This window comes from Lepisosteus oculatus, chromosome 1 (assembly GCF_040954835.1).
Source record: "Lepisosteus oculatus isolate fLepOcu1 chromosome 1, fLepOcu1.hap2, whole genome shotgun sequence".
Taxonomy (NCBI): Eukaryota; Metazoa; Chordata; class Actinopteri; order Semionotiformes; family Lepisosteidae; genus Lepisosteus; species Lepisosteus oculatus.
In genome coordinates this window covers 39,743,271-39,759,527 of record NC_090696.1, presented here as the reverse complement: position 1 = coordinate 39,759,527, position 16,257 = coordinate 39,743,271, and positions in this window count along the sequence as shown.

The following is a 16,257-nucleotide window of genomic DNA, read 5'->3' as shown; positions in this document are numbered from 1 at the left end:
TAGCAAGAGAATATGCTTCTGGCCAAAATACTGAAAAAAACACACTGATCTGTGTTTCATCTATGACTTTTTTTGTAATCATCTATTGTCCTAGGCATTCCAAACAGAATTCAGATCTGCTTGTGTCTCATTGTATTCAGCAAATTTACCAATGGGAACCATATCTTAAATGCCTTGTTCCTTTGTAGTTCAGGTCCATGAAATACGAACCTTTGAAGTGATTGAAATGTTAACCTCCCATCCTCATCTCCAAGTTGTAGTATTTTTTACTGAGAATATCAATAATTCATGCCAACAGCACTTAAACACTAACATAGCATCAGCTGCTATGTTAGAACAGAACTATATCTTGGAACCTCAGAACCCTGTATTTCTTTAAATCAATCTTGTGCTAACAATTTAAAGTGTGTGTGTATTAATGCTATAATCACAACAATAATGTACTAAATACAGAAAGGCTCTTGGTTCATTTGCTTCCTGACCCTGGAATCCATTTAGAAAAAATGTGATGTTATTTGACCTCACATAATTGAAGGGTTTTAATGAAGTCTGGAACAGTAACAGACCAAAGTCTTCATTGTAGCCTAATCTTCAACAGACCCTTGTAGCGGGGAGGCTTATTAATAAGAAAGAATTAAGTGTTCTGAGCCTTCCCAAATGAGGCCCCATTTCTCTGTTCATCTCTGTGGTGCAGCCACAGAGAAACTATTCATGCAGGCTGATTTAAGGTTCCTTTGATAAGGACAGCTCCCAAAGGGGGATGCACTTTGCCAAGCCTGGCTATCATGATCAATGGTGCCTATCTGTCTAGGGAGTGCCAGATGGACATCTGGACTGCATTCCTAAGTGTCAGGAGTAAGTGACTCATATCTTACCTTGATCAACCAATCAGGGACTGGTAGGTCCGAGTAACCCACGTGGGACTCTGATGCCCATGGAACTTTCAGCCAATCAACGAGCTGAAGTTCCTCCAGGTAAAAACAGGCAACACAGAGAGCCTGAGAGATTCAGTAAGATTCAGTGAGATTCAGGAGAGGATTCAGGAGAATTCTGTGGACTTTTCTAAAGGGAATTCAAAGGAGAATTCCAGGGCAGGACGGCCCAGGAGCAGAAGGCTCCCAAGGGCAGAACATTCTCGCAGCGCGCCTCCTGACCATCCTGAGACTCAGCCCGGACAACCACGGAACGGCCAGTATGTCCGAGTGCCAGAACTTTCCTTTGTTCTAAGAGTCTAGAGCGGAGGGTGCCAGAGAGTAACCAGAGGATCCACCCGAGGTTAGCACCAGCAGCAGGCTTCGTGAACAGGTCGGAACTGTGGACAGCTGAATCACTATTCAGAACTAGCTCTTCATCAGGAACGAACCGGTCCTCTTCCTGACTTGCTGGGACCCACAGTCATCTTTTCTCCTGTGCACAAACTTTGCTAGTTAAAGCAAACACTAACTAGCCGGTCAGTGAACAACAGCAGCGCACCGTTGCAAGCAACACAGCACAGCCTGGCACCGAGCCAGAGAGCGCGGATTGGACAGCAACAGCCTGCAACTGTTTCTTTGTGCCCGCAGGAGATTGGATGAGTATTCAACTTCAATGCATTACAGCTCGAGAATTCAATTGTTATCCCAACCAGTTGATATCAATTTAATTCCTAAGAGTTATGTACTTGTTTTGAGTATCTAATGTAGAAGTTATAACCAAGTTCATTTACGAAACGGTCTTAATGAATGATATACTGAACGTATGTCCTCTTGATATGTGTAACACTTTGTAACTGACTGAATATATACCTTTTGTATTCTGATAACCCTCTCGATAAGATCTGTTAGGTTTATATGCATATTCTATGTATTAATAAATGTATCCTCGTGTATTAGTACCTGTGTGTGTGCATTGTTTGAGTTATGTCGCATGGTTGGATTCTAAAGCCATCAAAAGAATCAACTTTGTGATTTACTGCTACAATTAATAATTGTCTCAGTAAATGCCCAAACCCTACAGAACTGGCGCCTTCAGAGAGCCACTACATTTACATTTTGGCTATGGCAACGTAACATTAATGGCATCCCTGAGCGGCTATGATTACACCCTATTGAGTACAAACAATTCTTACTACAGTCAAGAGTTTTTGTGTCTTCCTTTGCTGGAGTCACAGCTTTGGTAGTGATCCTCTTCTGTACAATGAAATAGGTTCATTCCTGCAGATACTGAGGGAATAACCTTGTCCACCACACTGCTTCAAATGCTTCAACAGTGTCTATCACCGCAGTTCTGCTGCAAAGCTGCTATAACCAGGCTGATTCAGGTAGTTTTTAGTTCTCCAGGTTGTTAAAGTGTGATCATTTGCAATGGCTTGCAGCATATTGCCAGCCTCCCTAAACCTACTGCAGGACCATTGGAATTCTGACTGACTGGCAATAGAGGGATACCCATCTCCCCCAGCCATATTACCCTGCAACCCACAACTGCCAACCCACTGAAACTAAGCAGGTGTGAGCCTGGTCAGTACCTGGGCAGGACACCTCCTGAGAAAAAAAGTTGCTGCTGGAAGGAGTATTATAAAGGCCAGTAGGGGGAGCTCACCCTGCAGTATATGTAGCTCCTAATGCCCCAGTATAGTGACGTATAGTCACGAAGCTGATTGGTAGAATAGGAGTATCCTTATGCGTAACCATGAATACCGCAGAATGTGGAGTAGCACAGGGACAATCCAAAGACATAATCCAGGGGCTTGGTCAATTAGAGACGCAATGAGTCTGGTAACCAGGGAAATCCAAAAGATGGTACCAGGAGATCAGTCAAAAGGCTTAAAAATGTGCACAAGAGAATTCTAAAGGGAGGCTTCTCAATAGTAAGAATGGGTTGGTGTGTGATGGACCTTTAAATGCTGAAGGAAAAGGGATGTGGTTAGATAATTGGTCCGGGAGTGAGAATTTGTGGAATCTGGTGCATGTGGGAATGTGATGGGTTCAATTAGGAATGAGATTGTGAAACAGTGGGTTTAGGAATGTAACGGCATTTGCGAGGGAGAGTGTGGGGTGTGACAGGAATGGAATGGTGTTTGCGAGGGAGTGTGGGGCGTGACAGTGACGGGGACGCTATACTGTAAAAAGGCACCGTCCTTCCAATGAGAATTAAAACTGAAGTCCTGACTCTCTGTGGTCATTAAAAATTCCAGGGTGTTTCTTGAAAAGAGTAAGGGTGTTACCGAGTGTCTTGGCCAAATTTCCCATTGGCCTTTACCAATCATGTCCTCCTAATAATCCACATCTATGAATTGGTTTAATCAGTCTGTTCTCCACAGTAAAAGTGGTGTGTGGTGAACGTACTGGCGCACTATGGCTGCCTTTGCATTATACAGGTGGGTGCTGCACATTGGTGGTGGTGGAAGGGAGTCCCCATTATCTGTAAAGTTAGAGATTTGAGTGGAGTGTCCAGAAAAGCACTATATTAGTACATGTTTTTTTTGTTATCCCTTCCTGTGCTTACTCTTTCTCGCAAGTGTACCCATCTCACCTACTCTGTCCTTTATTCCCCTTTATTAAAGATTCCTTCCATTCGTGCACTTCCTCTCACTCCTGGAGAAGGCTATGTTACTCCTCTCTACTTTTCAGAGTTTAAATAACCTTTACTTGTTCCATTATAGATGTATATTCACTTCTAATTAAATGAACTCATTTTTAATACAGATTAATTTGACCAATCCCAACAAAAGCAAAAACATCCGTACAATATCCAACAATGCAGCTGATATCAATGTTATGTGTGCATGCTATATACAGTAGTACATGATATATTATACATTTTCAAGAAAATAATTTTATGTAGCTATGCTTTGTTTGACTCAATTTAGTGAAATTTTCAACAGATACATCAATAATGTTTTTTATGGTAGGTATTGACAACTCATCAAACAGCCTGCCTTTTTACATGCAAGTGCTTATCATTCATGCTGCAAAAGTATTTTTTTCAGTTTTATTATTTCAATATGTCAAGTGATAAAGGGTTAATAGTAACCAAAGAACTGTACTATTTAGTGCATTAGTGTTTCAGGTGTAAGATGTCAGATTTTCAAAAAATAAGATTTATTATGTCCTTCCACTCCAATCCCTATCATTTGCATTGTGAATGAGAGTGTGGATGGTAACTATCACTTTCAGTGGCTGAAAGCGGTTGGATTTAATAACTTGGTAATTTTCCAACAATTCCATTTTAAATAAATAAGTTCCAGTAATTCTGTTTGCTGTTTTTTAGCCTTGACCCTTCAGTTAGAGACATGCATTTGAATGTAAATGGATTTTAACAAACACATTTGTTTAAAGCAATAATACAGAAAAATGAATTAAAATTGTGACTGTAATGGGAATTGACCTAAATGCCTTTACTTTAGTTTTTTTAATACCTACACACTTTCCAGAATTATTAAGACTCCATTTTTAAATTAAAAGCTTAAAGTCATGTATTGATTTTGCTTTAATTGTATTTATAAATCAATAGATTATCCTTATCTCATGAAGTGATAGAGTGGAACAATTTCCAATCTAAGCCATTATGATTTTCTCGATATTGAATAGGATAAAAAAAATATTTTAAAGTAATCAAGAATATTGTCAGCTGTAATAGAGGGCAGCTGTTGTGTTTGAAGCTTCAGAGGCCAAGGTTAAAGAGACAGAAAATTGAAGCAATTTTTTGTTACTGTATATAACATTAATGGTGATACTCATCTGTTTAAGAACTATGGCTTTCAACAAGGACCGATTTAGATTTTGAAGACGGGTATGAAAGGAATAAAAAGACTGGTACTGAGTAAAGGATAGATGATTTACACGTACAATTACAGGTGTGAAGACCTTGTTCTACCTTTTATTAACTTTTAAGTACAACTCAAAGTCATGCCACCTGCAAAAGTTCTCAGATGACTCTGCAATTGTGGGATGTATCAAGGGTGAGCAGGAGGAGGAGTACAGAGGACTGGTCAGCAGCTTTGTGGACTGGTGTGGGGTGAACCACTTGGAACTGAATGTTACAAAGACAAAGGAACTGGTGGTAGATTTCAGGAGGAAAAAGGTCAAACCTACTCCTGTCTACATCCATGGGAGTGGCGTGGAGATGGTGGACTCGTACAAGTACCTGGGAGTGCACATTGACGATAGACTGGAATGGTCTAAGAACATCGAGGCCATCTATAAGAACGGACAGAGCCGACTTTACTTCTTGAGGAGGCTCAGGTCCTTCAATGTGTGTAGTAAGATGCTACACATGTTTTATCAGTCGGTGGTAGCGAGTGCCATTTTCTACGCAGTGGTGTGCTGGGGCTCTGGGATTAGAGCAGTAGATTCCAAAAGGCTGAACAAGTTCATCAGGAGAGCAAGCTCTGTCATTGGGTCTGACCTGGACCCCTTGGAGGTAGTGGCTGAGAGGAGAATGATGTCCAAACTAGAGGCCATCATGGACAACTTCTCCCATCCCCTCTATGACAGGCTTGCAGGAATGAAGAGCACGTTCAGCAATAGACTGATTCATCCACGGTGCGACAGGGAGCGCTACAGGAGGTCATTCTTGCCGTCTGCCATAAGACTGTACAACGCATCCACCTTGCATCTTGGCAGAAGCAACATCGACAGTGACCTGTTTCTGGACTAAACGCATATACACATCTACTGCTACATCTGTTCTCTTTCTTTTTCTTTTTCTTTTTCCCGTTTACAACCACTTTTGTGCAATATATGCCAGGGACCTGTGCAATACATTTATATTTATATTTATATTTATATCTATGGTTACATCTATATTTATATTCATACGTGTGATACGATTTTCTGTGTACTGTTCTGTTCTAGTTTGCTCTTGTGTGTCCGGACTGTGAGTAACTCTTGTATTGTATTGTATGTATTGTACTATTATTATATAATTCGTTACACTGTGGCTGTGTTGTGTGTGTTAAGCTGCTGTTGCACTGCAATTTCCCTCATTGGATCAATAAAGTATCTATCTATCTATTGTCAAACTTGTTCTGAATTTAAGAACATAAGACCTTTACAAAAATGGTGGGCAAATGAAAGGGGGGCATGTAGTCCATCTTGTTCATTAGGTAGTTCAGTAGCTACCGTAAGTGAATCTAAGATCTTGTTCTTAAAGGTGCCCATAATTTGGGCCTCAACCACTCGGTTGAGTAGTCTGTTCCGGATATCTTCTACCCTTTGAATTAAGGAGTGTTGTCCTTAATGAATTCCCCTTAAGTTTCCAATTGTGACCCCATGTCTGTGTTTCACTACTGAGTGCAAATCAGTCCACAAGTTTGATCAATCTACACTCTACACTTTAGGATTTTATAAACTTGGAATGATTCTTTTGTATCTTCTTTTCTAGTTCTGAAGAGATTTTATTTCTCTCTGGGATTCAGAATCATTTTTTTTGTTCTTCTGTGAACATTTTCTAAAGTATATTTTCTGTGTTGTGCCGACCCGCGAGTCCAGGAGCGACTCGATGGCATAGGCTTCACAACAGCGTCCTGACCATCTGAGTTCGGGATCCTAGAGTGTCTAGTGCTGTTACCCCCCTTTGTATTCTCCCGACCCTCCTCCGGATCCCGCTCTGTTTATCTGATTACCTGGTCTTGGACATTTGCTACACTCTCAGCTTTGCCTCGGATTCCCTCGGACTGTTTGCCTCGGCCACACCTCCCCCGAACACCAGCACACCATGGACACGCCCCCTGTTTTCCTTCCAGCCCCTAGCATGCCTCTTTCCCTGTGTTTTCTTCACTTCCACCCGGATCGTGTTGTCTGCATAGGGTCCTGAAAGAACACTTCGTGACACTTCCTGCATCTCAGAAGTACCCATGTGATAGTATGTATAGTGCATCTTCTTACTATCAGTGTAGATTACTTTGCACATAAGAGCATGAGAACATAATTAAAGTTGTAAAAGAGAGAATGTAATTTGTCCCATTTAACCCTGTTAGTAGTTAGTAGTTAATTGATCCAAGGAATTCCTCCAGCTATTTCTTGAATAACAGCTACAACAACATGGCTGGGTAGTTGGTTCCATACTCTAGATACCCCAGTAATTTCTTTGGGTAAAGAAGTGCCTCCTGTTGTTCATTTTAAATGCATGTCCCCATGGTTTCCACTTGTCCTGTCCAGTTCATTATCATTGTTCATTCTGAAAAAAATCTTGACTTGGTCAATGCTTTTGAGGAATTTAAATACTTGTATCCTGTCCCCTTGTAATCTTCTATGTTCAAGATGAAAAGGTTCAGTTTCTTTAGCCTATCAGGCATTCCATTAGGCCCCAGAATGTATCTAGTTCTATTCTTCTGTCAGTTCCCAGATCAGCAACATCTTTTCTTTAATGTGGTGGCCATGATTTTACACATTATTCTAAATGAGGCCTTACTAGTGCATTATGCAATTTAACTTAACATCTCCCAGTTTAGGATACACTGTATGCTAGCATTCTATTTGCCTTTTTAATTGCCTTATCACATTATCTAGAAGATGTGAATTATGTCAACATAAACATCTAAATCTTTTTCAGAAGTAGCCTCTTCTAGCAGAATGCTTTCCATTTTGTATTTCTACAGTAGTTTGTATTTTTTACCTGCATGCAATAATCTGCACTTGTCTACCTTACACATCATCTGCCAATTTAATTTAATTAGCATTTTCTAGGGTTTCCTAATCCTCTAATTTGTTATCACCCGCAAACTTGAATAGTTTACCATTCCAGAATCTAGATAATTAAAATAAACGAAGAAGAACAAGTACCGGTTCCTGTAACACTTGACTAATTACATCTTTCCAGTTCGAGTATTCACCCCTTATCTGTGCCTTCTGTTTTGTATTTAATAACCAATTCAGTCTAAACACTCATGTTTCCCTAAATGCCTGCAATTTGGGGATTATTTTTATGGTGAATTTAAGCACATCTAAATAAACAACATAATATGCCTTGTGTACTGTATATCCATTACTGCTGTACTTAAAAAACTCTGAACAAGCTGGTTAGGCGAGACCTGCCTTTTCTCAATCCATACTATTTCCTAATATATTATTTGCACGTAAAAGATCATCTGGTTTAGTTTTTATAATTTTCATCACCTTACATGTAATAGCAGCCAGAGCTATTTTGGTCTACAATTAGATACCAATAGATAGCTCCCTAAATGTGTTTTGTATTCTTGAGGTCTTAAGGTTGTGAAATACAACCTACTGTCATACAGTATGTACAAAAAAGTCTAGTTCTGTTCTGCATGTGAGAAGTCTTATATTGAGTGCTACTGAGCACCAAAAATGGCATAGAAAACAGCAAACAAACAGTTTCTTTGTACTATTTAGCACTAAGACTTGTAGACAGTTGCTTTATACTGTCAACACAAAAAGGCCACCAACAGAAATTTACCCCTGGAGCTACCTGCTTTCCAGCAAACATCTTGGTTTTTTGAACAAGGCACCTAGCACATCAGGATAACACTGAAACACTGGGACACACAGTACAAGGGCATGGCAGTAGGGCAGGATCAAAAGCAGTAAAGTAGTAACATTGACTGTGTCCTATCACTTAAAAATCCCAAGAAGAAGATAGAAGAAGATAGCATAAGCTTACCAGTATCTTAAGCAGCTGGTTAAAGTCCTCCTGTGGGTGCCATTACAATTGCTTGCTTCACATACAGTATGTAAGTATTAAGAAAGTAAATACACAATGAGCTGATTACAAAATCATGAGGTCTTCAATGGAAGTAAAGCTACAAACTCTTTTCTAAAAATGTGTTTCATATAGAAAATGACTTCTAATAATCCATTGAATATGTCTGTATCCTGGGCATTGATGGTAAAACTAAATGCAGATTAATCAGAAATTCTAATTTAAGTGTCTTCTGTATTTTTACAACTTTTGCTGTTCAAGATATAATCCTGTCCCGAACCCTAAACATTGACCATAAGTTAGATTTTAACACTTCCAAATGTGACATCAGAACTCACAAGAAGCCTTGTAATAGACTGGTGTCCCATCCAGTGAAAGAGCAGTCATGTCCTCCCTTGTGGCTCATGCTTCAAGGATACAGTACCTCCGGTCTGCTGAAAAGCAGCTTTCTGGTAAGGTAGGCATATATGTAATGATTAATTCAGCCAGAACATTCTGTGAATTTGCAGTCATAGTTTTAAACCGCCATAATGTCACTTGTTATTTTTTGCCAAACTACCTAAGGAAGCACAGACTTTTATTTTGTATGAGACAGCATGAGAATAGGGCAGTGGCTGGGATGTTGTTTTTATTTGAGTAGCACACATAATGGTTTGTGTTTTTTTGTGTTTGGTTTATGGATGTTTTTTCACATGTGACCCCCACTCCTTTTGTGGGTCTTTCTGTTTCTCGGGGTACAAAGGGAAGCAGTATCCACAGATTGAATGACACACTATTTGCCTAGATGCCCAGCAACTGCCACACAGTCCACACAACACATTATGTATCTGTAATCTGTTTCCTATCCACACAGTAAGAGGTGATATAAAGGTGGTGGTGGTGGGGGGGGGGGAGCACTGCATGGAGTGGGGTCTTGATCTGGAACAAAAGGGCAGAACGAAAACGAAGGAAGAAAAGAAAGACAACACTTTGCAATTTCTATACAGTCCTGGGTCTGAGTCACCATGCCAAGATCACATTCCTGCCCCTCACTCAAGTTCTGGGGTTCTATCTCGTGTGACAAGCTCCCAGAGAGTGGGATTGGCTGGCCAAAACCCCCCAAATAAAAAGCCTTGACATGCGCAACTTTATCCAATACAGGGTCGAGGGGGAGCCGAAGCCTGTTCCAGGAAGCGACAGATGCAAGGCAGGATACACCATGGCTGGGATACCAATCCATTGCAGGTCACACAGAGACACAATCACACACTCACTCCAAGGACGGTTTTCCCAGATGCCAGCTAACACACCAGCATGTTTCTGGATAGAGGGAGGATACCAAAGCACCCATAGGAAACCCACATGAATGCACCCTGGGATTTGAGCCCAGGCATTCATGCTCAACCTCTGCACCATGATGCAGCCTGCACACATAATCATAAATATTTTTTAGAGTTAATTTAAATCAATAAATTCCTTAAAACCTTATCTAGTACTCTTGTACTATTTAATATAATTTGCATGCTCAAGTGTGTCTTACACTTATTTAAACAATATAAAGCTCTCTACTTTGTTGTTTCTTGAACTTTAGAAGTTTCTAGGTTTAGCCTTGGTGTATTATAAGCATGTCTTTTTAAATAACATTAGAACTAATTGCTAGGCTTTCAAATTATTTTTGTTGGCTCATTTCTTCCATGATGAGCTTAAAGTTTAATTTGACCCTCAGGGCATGGAGAAACCCATGGATACAGCAGACAAGCTAAATATATCACCATCTTCCCTGTCAGAGCAAAGTGTCTCAGTGTGAAATAATGGGAATTAATAGTAAAACAGCCTTCAACTGGACTCTGCAAGTTCTTTGAGATCAGTAACATGTTGAACTTCTTCAGTAATGGAAAATCCATAATCAAAATCACTAATGGTGTATACCTGCATCCTCTCAATGCATTTGATTTGAATTCTAGAATTAATTATAGGTTTTACAGTGTACTGTTATAAGATTATATGCCATATGTTGTATAAGTATATGGTATACTATATATAGAAGAAATGATTATATACAGTATTAATTCTGGAATATAGCATGAAAATATTAGTGGTCCTAACAGAGATCCCTGTGTAACCCTAATTACAACAATCAATTAAATGCCCAATCAGAGCATTCACCCTTACTGTAATCTGTTTTCTTCTCCATTATCCAGTTTAAGTCCAAAGAGATGCATTACCTTGAATGCCTCTTAACTGCATTTTAAGAATGAATAATGTGTGAGTATTTTTTTCAGAAGCCTTCTAAAAATGTAAGTATGCCACATCATATGCTCGGTTTGTATCTATTTCTGCTGTTGTTTCTTCAAAGTCCTCTTAACAAGTTAACTGAAAAGACTTGCCTTTTCTAAGTCCATTTTGATTATCCTCTAGTATTCTTTTATTCTCTAGTATTCTATACAGATGATTCTCTAGTTCAGTAGTAGTTATAAATGTGATCACCTTTCAAATATATAAGTTTTTTAATATATAAAATATATAAGTTACTGTTTTAATGTATTCCTTTGTAAACATCTGATTGAAATATTAATTAATATATTAACTATTTCCCTTTCAGCATCTAAAAGTTTCTCATTATTGTCTATACAACACTTAATATTTTACTGATCGTTTAATACTCTTGTAATACTGAAGAAAAAAATATTTTAGCCTCCATTCCAATATTGTTTTTTTTATCTCTCTCTTGGCTTTTCTAATATCCTTTTTACCTGTACTCACTTACTCTGTGGATGAATCTTTTCTGTGCTTCAAGCAGTTGCCATACATTTTCTACTGATATCATATCTATCCTAATCCATTTTGCTTCTCTTAATCTTTATCTCATTCCTTCATAGTCTGCTTTCCTAAAATTTTCAATCTTGGGTTTGGAAACTACCTATACAGTTTCAAAGCCTACTTAACAGCTTCTCTTACCTCTGTTAATCCTGCTAAGGTGTTAGTCATATTCATAATTTCTGTTTCAGATACTGACATCCCCTGACATTCTTCGGGAATCTATGCAAGGAAAATTAAACTTCACATAATTACAACTTTTTCCTTTACACATCCATTTCTTAATTAATTAAATACACTGTATTGGTGGTCTCTAGCAGCACTAAGACCCATATACAGTACATTCTGAGATGCTTAGTTCTTTTATATTCTTCCAAATTCTTCTGAATTATCTTTTATACTGTACAGTACTGTACTGTATGTATAATGTTACAACACAACCTCTTCAGTTTCACATGTCTGAGTTACAGCGATTCCAGCTCCACTATAATTACTTGCTAAAGCAGTTGCTTCTATTTTTTACATTTTATTCTTAGTAATACAGACATGAGGCATAAACACTTAATTACCTAGTATTTTAATGTTTTGCTTTTCTCTCATGTTCTCTGTTTGTCTCTTCTCCTTGTATAACTCCCTTGTAGATTTTATTTTCATTCTTGCCCCTTACATTCTAGTTAAATTGTTTAATTTCTCTGTAAATTCGAGCTCCAAGCCAATTGGGGTCCATCTCATTGCGTATGTACAGCTAGGCTTTACCATAGAAAGATTCCCAGTGACTAAAGAAGCTGCAGCCTTAATCACCACACCATGTTCTCAGCCATGTGCTATGATTGATGGACTAACAGCCATACAGCTTTGTGTGGTGCAGGTAGGATACTTGAGAAAACAACTGATTTAGTTTTACTCTTCAGTTTGTTTTCAAGGTCTCTTACTTTGAACATCTAAGGAGGAGTTTGGCTCTTGGTATAGGTATACATTTGTGATAAATAATAGTGCTCAGCAGGCCCTCTCTCATGTTTCTTACAGAGTCTTTTCCCCAGATATGGTGTCCACAAACAGCAGAGTCCTGAGCTCCCTGTCCTAGATAAAGTTCCCTTGCCCATGAACATCAAGGCCTACGGACAGGGCGATAGTGAAACTTAAAAGGTGTGTGGCAGGTGGCAAGTGTACCCAGCGGCTTGATGACTCCTTGCTTATTGGTGCACCCTGCCAGGTCTAGGAGTTGCATCCCCATGGGAGCACCCTTAATCAGTCTCATCCCCAATTAAAAATTTTGATGTTCTTACATCTATTCAAGGGACAGAATATGAGGGTCTTGCTAGATTAGCTTGCAATTACAGAATTTTCTCCCTTGTGGACTTATGGCATTGCACCAGATACACTCATAGTACTTCTACTCAATGAAGTAAGACCCATGGGTTCCCTGAATCACGAATGTAGGGTCTTTCCACAATGACTTATTCATCTGCCCCTTTTTCCCAGTCCATCCAGAACTCTTTAATTCTTTTGTCCTTCTAACACAATTTTCCTCCTAACCTTGTCACATTCACCAGTGGCGATGCAACGATTTGTATTCTATCCCAAATCTCTACTCTTGCCATGGAGATAGAAATGCTTCTCTATTTCAAGCTATTTCATCCCCGAGATTCAGCCCCCGTACTTGAAGATGGCTTCTAATTAAATTGCATCCTGGTTCCTGAAAGGGTCCATGGGCTCTGCACGATCCTAGATCTGAGATTTCTGATCAAGCAGGTCTGAGTGGTGCATTTAATGATATTCATGTACAAGCATATGCTTGTTGGTACCCCCCATCAACTTCATAAAACCAGACCTGTAACCCTATCTGTAGATGGCTCTGTACTTGAGCTTCAATCAAAATTAAAAAACCTTGGGGTTATATTCAATTCTGTCTTAACATTCGACCCACATGTGCAGCATACTGTCAAAACATTTTTTTTCACCTTAGAAATATCGCAAGACTACGTCCTATGCTATCATTAACTGTGGCTGAAAAGCTGATCAACACATTTGTATTCTCTCAAATTGACTACTGTAATGCTCTACTCACTGGGGTATCTAAATCTACTCTGAACAAACTGCAGTATGTCCAAAATTCAGCAGCCAGAATCCTGACCAGGTCTAGTGCAAGTGTTCACATTACTCCTATCCTACACTGGCTGTCAAATTCCATGTAGACTTTAAAATCCTCATGCTCACCTATAAGGCTCTGCATGGCTTGGCACTCAGTACCTGTCTGAACTATTATCGCCCTACTCCCCACCTCGCAACCTCCGCTCTTCAAATTCTACCCTCCTTACTGTCCCCCAAGCCCATCTACATTGTTTGGGTGACAGGGCCTTCTCCTGTTATGCCCCCTAGCTCTGGAACTATTTGCCCAAGGATATCAGAGAGTCACCTTCTCTAAACTTCTTATTAAATCCAGACTCAAAGCCCTCTTCTTCAGAAAAGCCTTTACTTAACTGGTTTCATTCTTCACCCCTCTGCTATTCTTAGTACCACCATCCACGGTCTCCTCTATTGTAATTGTTGTATTGTTGTAATTGTATATTGTAATTGTGTCTTATCTTGTGTATTCTTATTTATTATTGTATTTTTCTTATTTATTGTTATTGTCATCCTGTAAAGCCACCTTTAAAGGCGCTATATAAAATAACGTTTATTATTATTATATTCTCCAGGTTGTATTTCCTGGTGCGTGGTTCACTGCAGTGGACCTGAAGGAAGTATTTTTGCAGATTTCATTCATCCTATATCCTGGAAAACAGCTCACAAGTATCTGTGGTTAACCTTCAAGAGCAAAGACTGTGCATTATTGTGTGCTACCCTTTTGTTAATCCCTAACTCTTCATGTGTTTGAAGAACTGCAAAAACGGTGCTTTCTCTCCTGTGCAGGGGTATAAAGGTTTTGAAGTTTTTGGATGATGTATGCATCATTCAGGCAGTCTTGATCACAGCTCTTATTGCAGACTACATCGGTTGGTTCATTCTCACAATCAACTTGGAAAAGAGCTGTCTAGTTCTGGATTAACTTCCTGACTGGATTAGATCATCAGATTAATTAGGTACTAAAAACAAACAAGTTTAATGTGCAGAATTGTTTGTTAAGGGTGTTATGCATTTATAAATTACAAATCTTTCAGTGTTACCAGTGCTTAAGTGTAGATTTAAGAAGGTGGCTTGGTCTGTTGCCTTCAAAACAGACATCTTTTTAAGAAACTGTGAATGCTGTCTAAATTAAATATTACATTCTTTCCTAGTGATATCCAGTTGAAGTGCAATTTTGTACTAAATTATGTTTGTGAGAAAGTTAATTTAGAGTTTAGTTATTTTAAGTTCTTTAAATTTGGAAAAAATAAATTTATTATGGGGGGCAGTAGTAAGCATTGCTGGCTTTCAGCTCTGGGGTCCGGGGTTCAGTTCTGGAACTTGAGTGCTACATGTAACTGTATGGAGTTTGTATGTTCTCCCTGTGTTCACATAGGTTTCCTTCGGTTGCTCCTGTATCCTTCTCCTGCTCCAACCAACAGTCCAAAAACATAATGTTAGGTTAATTGACTACTGATACAATTGTCCCTTGTGTAAGCATATGCATGCCTGTGCCTGTGTGTGTATACTCTGAAATGGAATGATGTCACTTCCAGGATTTACCCTGCTTTGGGCTGTTGTTTTCCAGGATAGTCTACAGCTCTCCTGCAACTCTGAATTGGATAAGGCAGTTAGAAAATGGATGGATGGATTTTCTAAGATAGGGGAGCTGGTGAAACTCTTCATTGAACCCCGTACAATCTGACTGTTGCTCATTGAGGTGTGATTAAAAAGAGAAACTCTTCAACTTTAGATTGAGATGATCAAAAGTTGATTAATTCTGTTACAAGGCTGTGCTAAATCACCATAATGCAGTTTCATTTGGAACATCTACAAATATTAGGTGAGATTACATTAGAATGTGTTTTGATAGAGAGATTGGTAGAATGCCCACATTATGAAATTGAAAGAAAAGCACTTTTGATGACAACATGGAATCAATCCTAGAGAACAATTTATGTCTGGCAGAGAAGAATCTAAAATTTTTGTTCAATAAGATAATTGCTTGCCAAATACTGACTAGTCCAAGGTCAGATGTAAATCCGTGTAGAATACAGTAAGAGACAACATGTACTGTAAATGGACCTGCTGCTCACAGCTCTGTCAAGAGCTGTGTTATACAACATTTATATCTCCACCAATTACACAATTTAGAGAGGTCTGATTACAGTTTAAAGAAATCCTGTTAAAAAAAAAACAAAAAATGAAAACAAACATTATTGGGGTCACAGAAATACAACAAGCCACCAGTAGAATGAAGGTATTCACCCAAAGTTATCAAATCAATAAGGAACAAGACAGTAACCTCCCCAGCTCCAATCAGGGAGTCCCCCATGCCCTATACATATATTTAAATAATAATTTCCAACATAGAAAATAATAGAATAAATTATAAATAAAGATGATACCAAGCACTCCTCAGGGAGTATCCCTATTTTCTCTGTATTGGATGATGGGAATACATCAAAGATACAAAGTGATCTCAGTCACTAGTATTCAGCTCCACTTACTGTGTAGAGAAATGAAAAGCAGATATCCTGTAGTTATAACAGTAGCAGCCCTCAGTCCAGAAAAAGAACTGTCATCTTTGCAGAGTGGATCATAACAGAGTCTATCTTAGCATATCTCCAGGATCCTGGCTGGAGCAGAGAGGACAAGAAGCTCTCCATTTCTGCAGGGACACAAAAACAAAAACTTTTCACTTCTGCATGAGAA